This window comes from Lagopus muta, chromosome 14 (genome assembly GCF_023343835.1).
Source record: "Lagopus muta isolate bLagMut1 chromosome 14, bLagMut1 primary, whole genome shotgun sequence".
NCBI classification, from domain to species: domain Eukaryota; kingdom Metazoa; phylum Chordata; class Aves; order Galliformes; family Phasianidae; genus Lagopus; species Lagopus muta.
In genome coordinates, this window is record NC_064446.1 from 1,306,309 (window position 1) to 1,322,603 (window position 16,295).

At 56.1% G+C, this 16,295-nt stretch overlaps 2 pseudogenes; both read left to right on the forward strand.

Annotated features, from left to right (window-relative positions):
• The first annotated feature begins 2,181 nt into the window (after positions 1-2,181).
• On the forward strand, positions 2,182-6,259 carry LOC125700223 (protocadherin beta-15-like; annotated as a pseudogene).
• A 6,202-nt stretch (positions 6,260-12,461) lies between these two features.
• On the forward strand, positions 12,462-15,823 carry LOC125700237 (protocadherin beta-15-like; annotated as a pseudogene).
• The last annotated feature ends 472 nt before the right edge of the window (positions 15,824-16,295 follow it).

Below are 16,295 nucleotides of genomic sequence, written 5' to 3' on the forward strand. Positions count from 1 at the left end.
TTTCAAGCCAAAGGAATGGAAGAGGAAAGCACAACAATGGCTGAATCTGAGTGAAGTTGTGGGTCTGACTTTGCAAACAAGAAGCTCCCATACCTGGTAAAGCTGGGGAACTACTCTATCCTGCTCTTTCAAATAGAGTTAATGAGGTTCCAGTGAGCTGACTACAAATAATCAAGAGAACTCATATCCCTTGGGAGGATGCTGAAGGGATTGGGATCACAGGCAGTGTTCTCTTCCCTCAAGGCTGTTCTAAAAGAGAGAGGGAGGAACATTGAGGAAGGCAGCACATCTTAAAACCCATCTGAAGATCCTGTATCCCAATGCATGCATCATGGGAAATAAGCCAGAGCTGGAAACCACAGCATTGAAAATTACAACAAATCAACCTATTTGTTCTCATGGAAATGGGGTGAGAAGATTCACACAACTGGAACACTACATTTAAGAGCCACAAGCTGTTTACAAGAGTTAGACAGAAAAGGATGGTCAAGGGTCTTAGCCATTAGGAAGAGCTGGGAAACTCCAGACCCAGGAGCCTCATGTCTGTGCCGGGGAAGATCAGGGAACACATCCTCTCAGAAGCCGTGTTAAGACAAGAACAGAAGGTGATCTGACACAGCCAGCGTTGCTTCAACAAGGGCGGATCCTGTCTGAGCAATCTGGTGTCCTTCTATGGTGGAGTAACAGCAGCATTGGACAAATGAAGAGTGAGTGCTGTCATGCAGTTGGACTTGCGCAGGGCTTTTGACATGGTCCCACACAACCTCCTTACGGGTGAGTTGGAGAGTTATGGATCTGAAGGCTGGGCTGTTCAGTGCATACGGAATTGGTTGGATGCTCACAGCGATAGAATCGTGGTCAAGAGCGTGATGTCGGGGTGGAAAGCAGTGATGAGTGGTGTCCCCCTAGAGGTCTGCGTGGGGACCGGCGCTTTTCAACATCTCGATCAATGGATTGAGAGAGCGGGATCAAGTGCACCCTTAGCAGTTTTGCAGATGACACTGGTGTGCGTAGTGCAGTTGATGCAAGAGATGGTGGGGATGCTCTCCAGAGGACCTGGAACAGCTTGAGAAGGGAGTCCATGGGAATTGAATGAGGTTCCACACGTCCACGAGGTGGCCTTGGACTTGGGTCAGGTCCTTTGCGAGTGTGATTACAGTCTGGGAGAAAACTGACTGAGAGCAGCCCTGTGGAGAAGGACTTGAAGTTTCAGGTGCAGAAGGAGATGAGCCAGACATGCATGCTTGCAGCAGAGATGAGCAACTGTACTGTGGTCTCCATGAAAAGAGAGGTGGCTAGCAGGGTGAGGGAGGTGATTGTCCTCCTCTGCTTTGCTCTTATGAGGACCCACCTGGAATATTTTGTCCCGGTTGGTGCCCATCAACACTGGCATGGAACGAATGGAACAAAAGCAGAGAAGGTATGAAGATGATCAGAAAATCAGAGCACCTCTATGAATCTATGAATCAATCTCCCCCTTCTCAGGATGCCTTGACGAGGAGATGCTTGCTTCTTGACATGGCTTAGGCAAGGGAATCACTGATGCCAGGGTTGCAGCAAAGTGTACAGCCCCTTCGGTGTCCTAGGAGATCTGAGAGCATTGTTGTGTGATGCCACACTTCAGAACAGAAGCAAGGTAGGACGTGTTTGTCATGTCAGGGAAGAAAGCTGACTTTCAAACAGGAAAGCATTAGAAGCCTGGAACCATAAGGCGTGCTGATAAACACAGTGTGAAGAAAACAGGATCAGCGTTCTGTCCTGGAAGAGTATTATGACTTGAGCATGACAGCATGGTGGAGTGATGGTGAATCATTTGCCTACAGCACAATTCCGTGTAAGCTCTCTGGCAGCAATTCTCCCATTCTGTACCAGTCTGTGTCAGGACTGCTCTTCCAGTTAATTACCATAAGGGATTAAAAGAAAAAGAAAAGAAAGAAAAAAGAAAATGAGGAAAGTACGACAATGAACTGAATAGCAGTGACAAAATACTTTGCAAAGACCAAACAGAACGGAGGAAATGAATTCGCCGTGGAGACCTGAGAAGTGATACCCAGAGCAGCAGTGCGTGTGAGGGCAACAAGCCTGCTGCCAAACGCGGCGAGTACTTCCATTGAGATTTGGGATCGCGTGTGCGAGGGGAAAGGAGATTCGAACCGGGAAACTGGTGGGAAGGCGGAGAAGGAGCAATTCGGCGTCGCGCCGCTGGGTGGGGATGTTGTCCACGGAGCGGCAGCTCCCTGTGGCCGCAGCGCGCTTTCAGGCGCAGGCGCGCAGAAGAGCCGTGCGAGCCGCTCGGGAAGGGCGGCGGGGCACGGAGCCGGGCGCTCGGGGGCTTGGGGGCCGAGGCGCTGTGAAAGTGCGGCGGCTTGGGGTCGGCGAGCGGCAGCGCGGCGCGTCGGGGCCGGCGAGCAAGGCGGCGAGGCATGGAGGGCGCCGGGAAAGGCCGGCCGTGGCGGAGAGGGACGGCGAGCGGGAGCCGGAGCGGCGGCGGCGGCCAGAGGCGAGTGGTGCTGTGGCTCGTGTGCGTTTGCGTGTGGGAGAGCGGGGCCGAAACGCTGCGCTATTCCGTGTGGGAGGAAATGGCGAGGGACTCGTGGGTGGGCAACGTCGCCCGGGACCTGGGGCTTTCTCCGAGCCAGCTGGCGGCTCGCAAGGCGCGCGTGGTGTCCGAGGGGAGCGAGCAGCATTTCCGCCTCGATCCGCACAGCGGCGTCCTGACGGTCACGGAGACGCTGGACCGAGAGCGGATCTGTCCGCACAGCGAGAGCTGCGCGCTCTTCTTTAAGCTGTTCTTTGAGAACCCGGTGCAGCTGATCCGCGGGGAGGTGGAGCTTCGCGACGTGAACGACAACTCCCCCGTGTTCCCGCAGAAGGAGGTGGTTCTGGAGATACCCGAAACGGCGATGCCTGGATCTCGGTTCCCTCTAGAAGAAGCGCGGGATAAGGACGTGGGCATTAACGGTTTACAGAATTACAGCCTCTCTTCAAACTCGCATTTCTCCCTAGCTCTCGAAACGGGGAAGCGGGGAGGCAAATACGCGGAGCTCGTTCTTGAGAGGCCTTTGGACCGCGAGGAGCAGCGGGAGCTGCATTTGGTGCTCACGGCCACGGACGGGGGCTCGCCGCCCAGGTCGGGCACGGCTGAGGTGCGGGTGGTGGTGCTGGATGCCAACGACAACATGCCGGTGTTCTCGCGGGAGGTGTACGAGGTGCGCGTGGCCGAGAACAGCCCCCCGGGGCAGCTGGTGGTGCGGGTGTCGGCCGCGGATCCCGACGAAGGAACCAATGGCAAAGTGCGGTACACCTTTACAAAAGCATCGGAAGGATCCCGCGAACTTTTTTATCTAAACGCTGACACCGGGGAAATTCGGGTTCTGGGTAACGTAGATTTTGAGGAAGCAAAATCCCACGAACTGGTGGTAAGAGCCACGGACGGCGGCGGTCTGTCTGCGCACAGCAAAGTGCACGTGGAGGTGCTGGACGTGAACGACAACGCGCCGGAGATCGAGCTGAGCTCGGTGAGCGCGTCCATCCCCGAGGACGCCCCGCCGCGCACCGTGGTGGCCCTGCTGAGCGTGCGGGACCGCGACTCCGGCGACAACGGGCGGACGGAGTGCGCCGTCGAGGGCGACGTGCCGTTCAGCCTGACGGCCGCGTTCGCCGACCACTACGAGCTGCGCACCAGCGCGGCCCTGGACAGGGAGACGGCGGCCGAGTACAACGTGAGCATCGTGGCGACGGACCGGGGCCGGGCGCGACTGAGCGCTCGCGAGAGCGTGCGGGTGCGGGTCGGCGACGTGAACGACAACGCGCCTCGCTTCACGCAGGCGGCGTACAGCATGTGGGTGAGCGAGAACGAGGCGGGCGCGGTGCGGATCGGCAGCGTGAAGGCGACGGACGCGGACGCGGGCGCGAACGGGCGCGTGAGGTACGCGCTGGTGCGGGAGGAGGGCGAGGAGCGGCCCGCCGTGTCGGTGGACGCCGAGAGCGGGGCCGTGTCCGTGGTGCGGCCGCTGGACTACGAGCAGGTGCGCGCCGTGGAGGTGACGGTGGTCGCCGCCGACGGGGGCTCGCCGCCGCGGAGCGCCACGGCGCTGGTGCGGGTGCTGGTGCGGGACGAGAACGACAACGCGCCCGTGGTGCTGCACCCGCCGGCCGACGGCGGCGCGGCGCTGGGCGAGCTGGTGCCGCGGCGGGCGCGGGCGGGCTACCTGGTGGCCAAGGTGGTGGCGGTGGACGCGGACGCGGGGCAGAACGCGTGGCTGTGCTACGAGCTGGCCAAGGCGACGGAGCCGGGGCTGTTCCGCGTGGGGCTGCACAGCGGCGAGGTGCGCACGGCGCGGGCCGTGGGCGAGCGCGACGCGGCCCGGCACAGGCTGGTGGTGCTGGTGCGGGACCGCGGGCGGCCGCCGCGCTCCGCCAGCGCCACGCTGGCCGTCGCCCTGGCCGACGGCTTCTCCGAAGGCCGCCTGCGGGCGAGCGAAGAGGCGCCGGCCGCCGAGCCCGACGGCCGCCTCACCCTGTACCTCAGCGTCTGCTTGGCCTGCGTGTCCGCGCTCTTCGTGGCCGGCGCGGCGGCCGCCGTGGCCGCCCACGTGCGGCGGGCCCGGCGGGGCGAGCCGGGGACCTTGCCCGCCTTCCCGCGCTCCGCCGCCGACAGCGGCGCCGGCTCCCTGCCCCGCAGCTACGTCTACGACGTCCGCCTCGCCGCCGGCACCGTCGACAGCGAGTTCCGCTTCCTCGGGCCGCTCTTGCCCTGCTTCCCCGCCGGGCTGCCGCACGGCGCGGCCGAGCGGCGGAGCTCGCTGTGCTCGGCCGGCCTCGGCCAAGAAGAAGGCGACTGGGCCGTGCAGGTGAGGGAGCGGAGCCCCGCGCGGGGGCCGAGGGGGAGCGCGGGGGCAGCGCGGTGCGGGGCGCGGAGGGAGGCGGGGACGGAGGCTGCGAGGGAGGGTTCGGCCCCGAGTGCGGCTGTGCGACGGCGGGGAGCTGCGGCGAGGCCGTGGCGGTGATGGGTGGCGTCGCGTTTCTCCTGCACGGCATCGGCGACGGCATAACTGCTGTCACCTCGGAGTCAGTTTCCCCTCCGTTGCTGTCTGAGTTCCCCCATCCCTTATCCTCTTTTTACCGTTGGCTTTAAAGCACGGTATTTGTTCCTGAGGGAACCATAAGTGTCTGCTCCCCTCTCCTTGACCTAAAATTTTTTTTTTCAGTTTTCTGAAGTCGTGATGCAAGGCTTTAGTAGGGCCAAGGGGTTCGTTACAGGGTTTTAATGTTGTCTTGTCCGGGTCAGAGAGCTGTGTCCCCGCCCTCCTGTTTCTTTGCCTCTGGGCTGGGAAGAGTGGTCTCCCATTCACATCGGTTCAGATGAGCCTTCCCAGCTTCTCGCTGACACCTGCTTGCCGTTAACGGCCCCATGTCAGCCCTGCACTGTGTTCTTTGCAGGGCCGAGCTCCCGTCTCTGAAGGCACGGGTGCCAGGGCAGCAGAGGAGAATGCCAGTTTGGATCAAAGCCCCTGGCTCAGCCATCAGTAAGGGAGGAGAAGGAGAAGCATCTCGGTCCTCGTGGGCTGATCTCTTCCAATTGAAATGAAGGAGGCACCAACATTCTACCAAAAATCACCGGGGAAGCAGAGATGTGCTGTGTGAGAAGTCAAGGACAATCTCCTCTGATGCAGTACTTTATTCATGATTTCATGTTCAAATTTTTGTTATGTTTGGAGGTGCTGGGAACACTGGGATGTGATATCAGATTGTGATAGTGCTATTGCTGCTAAGCATTAAGTGAAAAATTTGAAGTAGAAATCTGGTCTTCATGGAACCATTTTCATTCAGCAGGTTTTATGCATTCTTTTTTTGTTGTCACATTGGCTCAACAGTTCTGTAATCTGTTAATTACCACTCTGTGTAGCTGTTAATCCAATCTGAATGTTGTCAGCAAAGATATTCCTTAATAGCCCTGAAAAGCTGGCTGCCATAGAGGTGGCTGCCATTCGCACACTGCACATTCAACCAGGATTTCCCTGGTTCTGTATGCTATACAGGGTGCTCTTTGAGCACTGTAATTGTTTTTGGTTTGTTTTGGTTCTTTTCCCAACTTGAAGTCTAATGAATGGTTTTCGAGCATTTCAGGATCATGGAATATTAGATAATAGAAGATTCATAGCAATCTGGAATTTCCCTTTCCTCATGTATTTCCTGGAGTTGAATGCCTGTTGATAGAGACCAATAAAGTCTGCTGAGAAGTCTGAAAGAGTCTGAGCTTCACTCTTATGTGCAAAGTTATTACTCTGTTGTAGAGATGCATTGAGGATCAGTGTTGCTCTTCAAGCCTTCTACACCGGAAGCTGAAGGACAGCTTGAGGTCCCTGTGTTGGTGTGAAATGAGGGCAGTCATGGTGAGCAGTGTCTGGGGAAGCTCTTCTCATGCGGATCTGTTCCCTGCCACAGCGGTGCCAGCCATCAGGGTACAGTAAAAGAAGGGGACGGGTTCCCCTTCCTCTCTCTGAGGTCGTAGGGGCGAATCAGCAGCATTGGTAGGAGCATAAGGGCACAAATAGCAGGTGGTGCTGTAACTGCTGTGTGCCATGAATGAGGAGCTGCATTCCAAGTGGATGTGCTGATGCTGGCTTACAGCTGGTTTTTGTAAGACGTTTCTGTGTTGCTGATTGTCCTGTTTGTTGTGTGAATGGAGCTGACTTGCTTTGTAGTGGCTGATATGATGGTTTGTTTGGCCTTTAGGAGGAAAAGCACGTTTAGAACAGTGACTAGTGAGTTGTTGCTGAGCAGTGCTGCACAGAGCCAGGGCCATTTCTGCTTCTGATTGTGCCCTGAGAGTGAGCGTGCTGGTGGTGCACAAGAAGCTGGTAGGGGGCAGAAGGAGGCCTGCTGGCCTGAACTGGCCAGAGAGATGTTCTCTGCCATGTGACATCACACAGAAGTCTAAAAGTGCGGAGATGTCAGGTTTGGGGGCCAGCAAGTGCTTGTGAACGGGGTGGGCATTGGTCAGCAGGTGGTGGTGCATTGATTCTTTATTCTTTGTATCTCCAGGTGGTTCTGCATCTCTTCTTTTGCCTGCCTCTGTGTCTCTTTATTTCAGTATATGTATGACTACATCTACGTTGTTCTCAGTATCTCTACCTCCGTCTGTACTTCTATCTCCATTCCTCCTGCTCTACATCTTTTTGTTTTTTTTTTCCAGTGTTCTATTTTGATTTTTGTATTCTGACTCTCTCCCCCATCCTGCTGGAAGACGGTGGTGAATAATGAACTTGTGGTTCTGAAATGCTGTCAGGTTATACTACAACACTGTTTTTGGTGTCCAAAACGTGGCTTGAAAGGCTGAGATAGCACAGGTCTTGTCTGAGTGTACTGAAAACAGAATTGCAGAATTCTTATATGTGTGTTATTAGTTTATTAGCTTGTGGGCACCATGTTAGCTTTTCAGTTATTTTTGGAAGTCTTTTGGAGTGCTTTCTAGAAGTGATTACATTTCACACCTTGGTTGCTATTCCTGTTCCCTGTTGTGCTGTTTAACATCTTAGGTGCCTGGAAGAAGATGATGATGATTTTGCTGTTACATGTAACCTCAAGTTCTGATGTGTTGAAGTTACTGCTCAGGAGACTCAGCTGGTGTTTGTACTGCACACTGTCATCATCTTCGTACATAGGGAACCATCTCTCAGATGCTATGAAGAATTACACATTTTCCTTTGTGTCTTTAGAGAGCCAGAGTGCGGGAGCGTGAACAGGCCATGTTTTCCTCCATGTCCTCACTCTTCCTTCTCCTTCACCTACCTGTTATCTTTTGGCCTAGTTACAATGGCTCTTGAGAGTGTTAAATGTCCTTGGGATGTTCAAACCAGCCTGATCCTACTGCAGCATCTCCTGAATCTGTTTCTGGTTTTGTCTATGTTTAACCAGCTCCTTATTAATACAACACAGAGATCTGCCCTGTTGCAGAGTCAGGCTGTGTGGGAGGATATTAGCAGTCCCCCAGAAGATTGGGCATGGTCTGTGCTTTGGAACTGCAGTCCAGAACAGGTGCAGGATCCAGAAGAATTGGCAAACAGTTTGCAGCAGATACGCCATCACTCTGTCAACTGTAGAGAGACAGCAATCACTGCCACATGCTGGGGCTTGGCCTATGCCTCCTGCCCCCTGATCAGTGCTATTCAGCACACTCAAGAGAAGGGAAGAGCAGGTCTCTAACTCTGATGACAATGTGACAGGCCCTGCGGCTGCTGCAACTTCTGTGATAGGCCCTGCAGTTTCTTCAGCCCTCCCTGCAGTGCCTGTGGTTGCTTTGAGGCCTGTGCCAGTTGCTGTGGTGGCTGCAAGCCCTGCTCAATGCTCTGTGGCTGCTCCAACTTCCTTCTTCAACTCCCGTGAGAGGCCTGTGGTTGTTCCAACCCTTGCAGCTGGCCCTGTGGATGCTCCAACTCATGTGAGGCCTTGAAGTTTCTCCTTGCTCTGCAATAGGCCCTGTGGTTGCTCTTAGATGCATCACAAGCCCTGTAGTCGCTCCAGTTCCTGCAGGAGGCCTTGAAGTTTTTCCAACCATCAAAACAGGCCCTGCTGTTTCTCCTGTCCCTGTGCCAGGCCTTCTATTGAACCAGGGAACAGTCTGTGTCACCATCAGTTGCCCCTGTACGTAAGACTCAGCAATGACTGCAAGTGTCAACTTGTCGTCTTAATCCACAGTGGGAGAAATAACTGTGTGACTCCAATCCATGCAGGAGCATTTATTGAAGTATGGAGTTCTTCTTGGCCAGTTGCAGAAACCACGGAAGGAGGGATGAATAGAGCCAACGTGCAGAATTGCAGGCCATCCAGCTGGCTTTAGATACTGCTGAATGAGAAAGGTGATCAGTGATCAGATCTCTGACCTTCATCATGAATTGTGGAAAATACTCCCTGGGAGTATTGCAAAACCATACAAGCTGTGCAACAGGCAGTGCAGAGGCAAATCCCTCAAGTCTGCTGCATTGTGAAAAGTTATTGCTACCTACGTGGAGAATGCGATTTGTCACTGTCAATGTTACATGACAGGAATGAGGATGCGTCAATGGAAAATAAGGATAGAAACACAATGGAGCAATAGCAGCTAAACAAACAAACAAACAAACAAAATTTGCTCATCCTTCCAGTGACTGGTGATGAATCAAAAGGAGTGCAATCCACTCCAAGAGATGTCACTCCCTCATCTGTGAACCCTGAAATGAGGGTGAGGACGTTTGGATCCAGCCAGGCTCCAGTGCTTCCAGGTGCATTGCTTGCAGCTGAGCTCCCTGAATTGGCCACACCTTCTCACCTGGTGCTCAAGCATTGGTTCAGGATGTGACCTGGCTGATCGTCTTCAAGCTCTATTCCCCATTTTGTCTACTGAAGCACTTGGCCCATGGTTGTTATTAGTAGAAGTTTCTGGGTTGCTAGTAAGAATGGTAACTTGAGAGTTGCTAACGATGCCTTATGGATGGCTGGATGGTTGGAAGGAAGGGAAAGATAAAAAACTGAGTTGGACTCTGATGCTATCTAGCCTGTCAAGCTTTCAATCCAAAGGAATGGAAGAGGAAAGCACAACAATGGCAGAATGTGAGTGAAGCTGGAGGCCTGCCTTTGCAATAACAAGAAGCTCCCATACCTGGTAAAGCTGGGGAACTACTCTATTCTGCTCTTTCAAATAGAGTTAATGAGGTTCCAGTGAGCTGACTACAAATAATGAAGAGAACTCATATCCCTTGGGAGGATGCTGAAGGGATTGGGATCACAGGCAGTGTTCTCTTCCCTCAAAGCTGTTCTAAAAGAGAGAGGGAGGAACATTGAAGAAGGCAGCACGTCTTAAAGCCCATCTGAAGTTCCTGTATCCCAATGCATGCATCATGGGAAATAAGCCAGAGCTGGAAACCACAGCATTGAAAATTACAACAAATCAACCTATTTGTTCTCATGGAAATGGGGTGAGAAGATTCACACAACAAGAAAACTACATTTAAGAGCCACAAGCTGTTTACAAGAGTTAGACAGAAAAGGATGGTCAAGGGTCTTAGCCATTAGGAAGAGCTGGGAAACTCCAGACCCAGGAGCCTCATGTCTGTGCCGGGGAAGATCAGGGAACACATCCTCTCAGAAGCCATGTTAAGACAAGAAAAGAAGGTGATCTGACACAGCCAGCGTTGCTTCAACAAGGGCAGATCCTGTCTGAGCAATCTGGTGTCCTTCTATGGTGGAGTAACAGCAGCATTGGACAAATGAAGAGTGAGTGCTGTCATGCAGTTGGACTTGCGCAGGGCTTTTGACATGGTCCCACACAACCTCCTTACGGGAGAGTTGGAGAGTTATGGATCTGAAGGCTGGGCTGTTCAGTGCATACGGAATTGGTTGGATGCTCACAGCGATAGAATCGTGGCCAAGAACGTGATGTCCGGGTGGAAAGCAGTGATGAGTGGTGTCCCCCTAGAGGTCTGTGTGGGGACCGGCGCTCTTCAACATCTCGATCAATGGATTGAGAGAGCGGGATCAAGTGCACCCTCAGCCGTTTTGCAGATGACACTGGTGTGCGTAGTGCAGTTGATGCAGGAGATGGTGGGGATGCTCTCCAGAGGACCTGGAACAGCTTGAGAAGGGAGTCCATGGGAATTGAATGAGGTTCCACACGTCCACGAGGTGGCCTTGGAATTGGGTCAGGTCCTTTGCGAGTGTGATTACAGTCTGGGAGAAAACTGACTGAGAGCAGCCCTGTGGAGAAGGACTTGAAGTTTCAGGTGCAGAAGGAGATGAGCCAGACATGCATGCTTGCAGCAGAGATGAGCAACTGTACTGTGGTCTCCATGAAAAGAGAGGTGGCTAGCAGGGTGAGGGAGGTGATTGTCCTCCTCTGCTTTGCTCTTATGAGGACCCACCTGGAATATTTTGTCCCGGTTGGTGCCCATCAACACTGGCATGGAACGATTGGAACAAAAGCAGAGAAGGTATGAAGATGATCAGAAAATCAGAGCACCTCCGCTATGAAGGAAAACTGAGGCAGACTGATTGTTCAGCCTAGAGGAAGATCACATTGTCGTTTCCAGTACATGAATGAGCTTACAAACAGGAGGGAGATTGACTTTTCAATCCCTTCCCTTCTGCTGATACCTGTGAGACCGTGGGGCCCAACTGCTGTTAAAAGGACCACAGTGGGATTCACAAATGATCAACGTGAACACAGCTGAGCGCTAACTCTGAGTGCTCAGGTACTTCCCATGTGGGCGTTGTTTGCCTGGTTGCAGAGGGATGCTCCCCTTGGCACCACTCTTCTGGGAGCTCACAGCAGAGGCTTCACAAAGCAGCTGTGTAATGGTAGAAGCAATGGAACTCTGACCCAATGTTGTAGAGAGAGCCCCAGAAAACAGGAGCATCTCTGCTTGTCTCAAGCCACCTGACACCTGACAGAGGACCAGATGCTGCTGCTGCCTGAATCTCCCAGGGCTCTGAGGCACATCTGAGTACCAAGACAAGACCGAGCCCAAGCACAAGGCAGAAAGCATGTGAACGTGGTCAAAGCTCAGTAGATCAGATGGAGGAGAGCATGTAAGCATTTCAGGTTGGATGTTAGGGACAATTTTTTCTCATAAAGAGTAGTGATGCACTGCCACATTGGTTAGTGGGCACGGTGGGGTGGGTTGATGGCTGGACTTGATGATCCTTTCCAACCTTAATTTCTCTATGATAAGAGATCTATGAGTAACTCTCCGCCTGCTCAGGATGCTTTGACGAGGAGATCCTTGCTTGTTGACATGGCTTCGGCAAGTGAATCACTGATGCCAGGGTTGCAGCAAAGTGTACAGCCCCTTTGGTGTCCTAGGAGATCTGAGAGCATTGTTGTGTGATGCCATACTTCAGAATAGTCACAAGGTAGGACATGTTTGTCGTGTCAGGGAAGAAAGCTGACTTTCAAACAGGAAAGCATTAGAAGCCTGGAACCATAAGGCGTGCTGATATACACAGTGTGAAGAAAACAGGATCAGCATTCTGTCCTGGAAGAGTATTATGACTTGAGCATGACAGCGTGGTGGAGTAATGGTGAATCATTTGCCTACAGCACAATTCTGTGTAAGCTGTCTGGCAGCAATTCTCCCATTCAGTACCACTCTGTGTCAGGACTGCTCTTCCAGTTAATTACCATAAGGGATTAAAGGAAAAAAAAAAAAAAAAGAATAAGAAAAAAAAAAAAAATGAGGAAACTATGACAATAAACTGAATGTCAGTGACAAAATAGTTTGCAAAGACCAAACAGAGCGGAGGAAATGAATTCGCCGTGGAGACCTGAGAAGTGACACCCAGAGCAGCAGTGCGTGTGAGGGCAACAAGCCTGCTGCCAAACGCGGCGAGTATTTCCACTGCACTTTGGGATCGCGTGTGCGAGGGGAAAGGAGATTCGAACCGGGAAACTGGTGGGAAGGCGGAGAAGGAGCAATTCGGCGTCGCGCCGCTGGGTGGGGATGTTGTCCACGGAGCGGCAGGTCCCTGTGGCCGCAGCGCGCTTTCAGGCGCAGGCGCGCAGAAGAGCCGTGCGAGCCGCTCGGGAAGGGCGGCGGGGCACGGAGCCGGGCGCTCGGGGGCTTGGGGGCCGAGGCGCTGTGAAAGTGCGGCGGCTTGGGGTCGGCGAGCGGCAGCGCGGCGCGTCGGGGCCGGCGAGCAAGGCGGCGAGGCATGGAGGGCGCCGGGAAAGGCCGGCCGTGGCGGAGAGGGACGGCGAGCGGGAGCCGGAGCGGCGGCGGCGGCCAGAGGCGAGTGGTGCTGTGGCTCGTGTGCGTTTGCGTGTGGGAGAGCGGGGCCGAAACGCTGCGCTATTCCGTGTGGGAGGAAATGGCGAGGGACTCGTGGGTGGGCAACGTCGCCCGGGACCTGGGGCTTTCTCCGAGCCAGCTGGCGGCTCGCAAGGCGCGCGTGGTGTCCGAGGGGAGCGAGCAGCATTTCCGCCTCGATCCGCACAGCGGCGTCCTGACGGTCACGGAGACGCTGGACCGAGAGCGGATCTGTCCGCACAGCGAGAGCTGCGCGCTCTTCTTTAAGCTTTTCTTTGAGAACCCGGTGCAGCTGATCCGCGGGGAGGTGGAGCTTCGCGACGTGAACGACAACTCCCCCGTGTTCCCGCAGAAGGAGGTGGTTCTGGAGATACCCGAAGCCGCAGCTCCCGGGTCTCGATTCTCCCTTGAAAGCGCCCAGGATGATGACGTGGGACTGAACGGTTTGCAGAATTACAGCCTCTCCTCGAACTCGCATTTCTCCCTAGCTCTAGAAAAAGGGAAAGCGGATGCTGAATTCGTGAAACTCGTCCTTGAGAGACCTTTGGACCGCGAGGAGCAGCGGGAGCTGCATTTGGTGCTCACGGCCACGGACGGGGGCTCGCCGCCCAGGTCAGGCACGGCTGAGGTGCGGGTGGTGGTGCTGGATGCCAACGACAACATGCCGGTGTTCTCGCGGGAGGTGTACGAGGTGCGCGTGGCCGAGAACAGCCCCCCGGGGCAGCTGGTGGTGCGGGTGTCGGCCGCGGATCCCGACGAAGGAACCAACGGCAAAGTGCGGTACGAGTTCACCTCGGAGAAGTCCCAACAGCTTTTTGATTTGGACGGTGATACAGGGGAAATTCGCATATCAGGAAAACTGGACTTTGAGGATGTGAAAATCCATAAATTTGCAGTGAAAGCCAGTGACGGCGGCGGTCTGTCTGCACACTGCAAAGTGCACGTGGAGGTGCTGGACGTGAACGACAACGCGCCGGAGATCGAGCTGAGCTCGGTGAGCGCGTCCATCCCCGAGGACGCCCCGCCGCGCACCGTGGTGGCCCTGCTGAGCGTGCGGGACCGCGACTCCGGCGACAACGGGCGGACGGAGTGCGCCGTCGAGGGCGACGTGCCGTTCAGCCTGACGGCCGCGTTCGCCGACCACTACGAGCTGCGCACCAGCGCGGCCCTGGACAGGGAGACGGCGGCCGAGTACAACGTGAGCATCGTGGCGACGGACCGGGGCCGGGCGGGACTGAGCGCTCGCGAGAGCGTGCGGGTGCGGGTCGGCGACGTGAACGACAACGCGCCTCGCTTCACGCAGGCGGCGTACAGCATGTGGGTGAGCGAGAACGAGGCGGGCGCGGTGCGGATCGGCAGCGTGAAGGCGACGGACGCGGACGCGGGCGCGAACGGGCGCGTGAGGTACGCGCTGGTGCGGGAGGAGGGCGAGGAGCGGCCCGCCGTGTCGGTGGACGCCGAGAGCGGGGCCGTGTCCGTGGTGCGGCCGCTGGACTACGAGCAGGTGCGCGCCGTGGAGGTGACGGTGGTCGCCGCCGACGGGGGCTCGCCGCCGCGGAGCGCCACGGCGCTGGTGCGGGTGCTGGTGCGGGACGAGAACGACAACGCGCCCGTGGTGCTGCACCCGCCGGCCGACGGCGGCGCGGCGCTGGGCGAGCTGGTGCCGCGGCGGGCGCGGGCGGGCTACCTGGTGGCCAAGGTGGTGGCGGTGGACGCGGACGCGGGGCAGAACGCGTGGCTGTGCTACGAGCTGGCCAAGGCGACGGAGCCGGGGCTGTTCCGCGTGGGGCTGCACAGCGGCGAGGTGCGCACGGCGCGGGCCGTGGGCGAGCGCGACGCGGCCCGGCACAGGCTGGTGGTGCTGGTGCGGGACCGCGGGCGGCCGCCGCGCTCCGCCAGCGCCACGCTGGCCGTCGCCCTGGCCGACGGCTTCTCCGAAGGCCGCCTGCGGGCGAGCGAAGAGGCGCCGGCCGCCGAGCCCGACGGCCGCCTCACCCTGTACCTCAGCGTCTGCTTGGCCTGCGTGTCCGCGCTCTTCGTGGCCGGCGCGGCGGCCGCCGTGGCCGCCCACGTGCGGCGGGCCCGGCGGGGCGAGCCGGGGACCTTGCCCGCCTTCCCGCGCTCCGCCGCCGACAGCGGCGCCGGCTCCCTGCCCCGCAGCTACGTCTACGACGTCCGCCTCGCCGCCGGCACCGTCGACAGCGAGTTCCGCTTCCTCGGGCCGCTCTTGCCCTGCTTCCCCGCCGGGCTGCCGCACGGCGCGGCCGAGCGGCGGAGCTCGCTGTGCTCGGCCGGCCTCGGCCAAGAAGAAGGCGACTGGGCCGTGCAGGTGAGGGAGCGGAGCCCCGCGCGGGGGCCGAGGGGGAGCGCGGGGGCAGCGCGGTGCGGGGCGCGGAGGGAGGCGGGGACGGAGGCTGCGAGGGAGGGTTCGGCCCCGAGTGCGGCTGTGCGACGGCGGGGAGCTGCGGCGAGGCCGTGGCGGTGATGGGTGGCGTCGCCTGCACGGCATCGGCGACGGCATAACTGCTGTCACCTCGGAGTCTGTTTCCCCTCCGTTGCTGTCTGAGTTCCCCCATCCCTTATCCCCTTTTTACCGATGGCTTTAAAGCACGGTATTTGTTATTTGTTCCTGCGGGAATCATTAATGTCTGCTCCCCTCTTCTGACCAAAAAAACGATTTCCAATTATGATTATCTGAGATCATTATGCAGGGCCTGCGTAGGGGTATAGGGCTTTAATAGTAGGGTTACAGGGTTTTAATGTTGTCTTGTCCGGGTCAGAGAGCTGTGTCCCCGCCCTCCTGTTTCTTTGCCTCTGGGCTGGGAAGAGTGGTCTCCCATTCACATCGGTTCAGATGAGCCTTCCCAGCTTCTCGCTGACACCTGCTTGCCGTTAACGGCCCCATGTCAGCCCTGCACTGTGTTCTTTGCAGGGCCGAGCTGCCGTCTCTGAAGGCACGGGTGCCAGGGCAGCAGAGGAGAATGCCAGTTTGGATCAAAGCCCCTGGCTCAGCCATCAGTAAGGGAGGAGAAGGAGAAGCATCTCGGTCCTCGTGGGCTGATCTCTTCCAATTGAAATGAAGGAGGCACCAACACTGTACCAAAAATCACCGGGGAAGCAGAGATGTGCTGTGTGAGAAGTCAAGGACAATCTCCTCTGATGCAGTGCATTATTCATGTGTTCATATTTAAATTTTGTTACGTTTGGAGGTGGATGCATGCTGGGATCACTGAGTCGTGATATCAGATTGTGATAGTGCTATTGCTCCTAAGCATTAAGTGAAAAAGGAGAAGGAAATTTTCTACTATTGAAGCTCCCATGTTCATACATCTGCTTTTATGCACTATTTCTCTGTTTTAGTTTTGGTTGTTGGTTTGGTTTGGTTCTTTTCCCAGAGTAAAGTCAAAATGAATGATTCTGGAACATTTTGGGATTATGGAATATTAGATAATAGAAGATTCAAAGCAATGTGGAATTTCCCTTTGCTCATGTATTTCCTGGAGTTGAATGCCT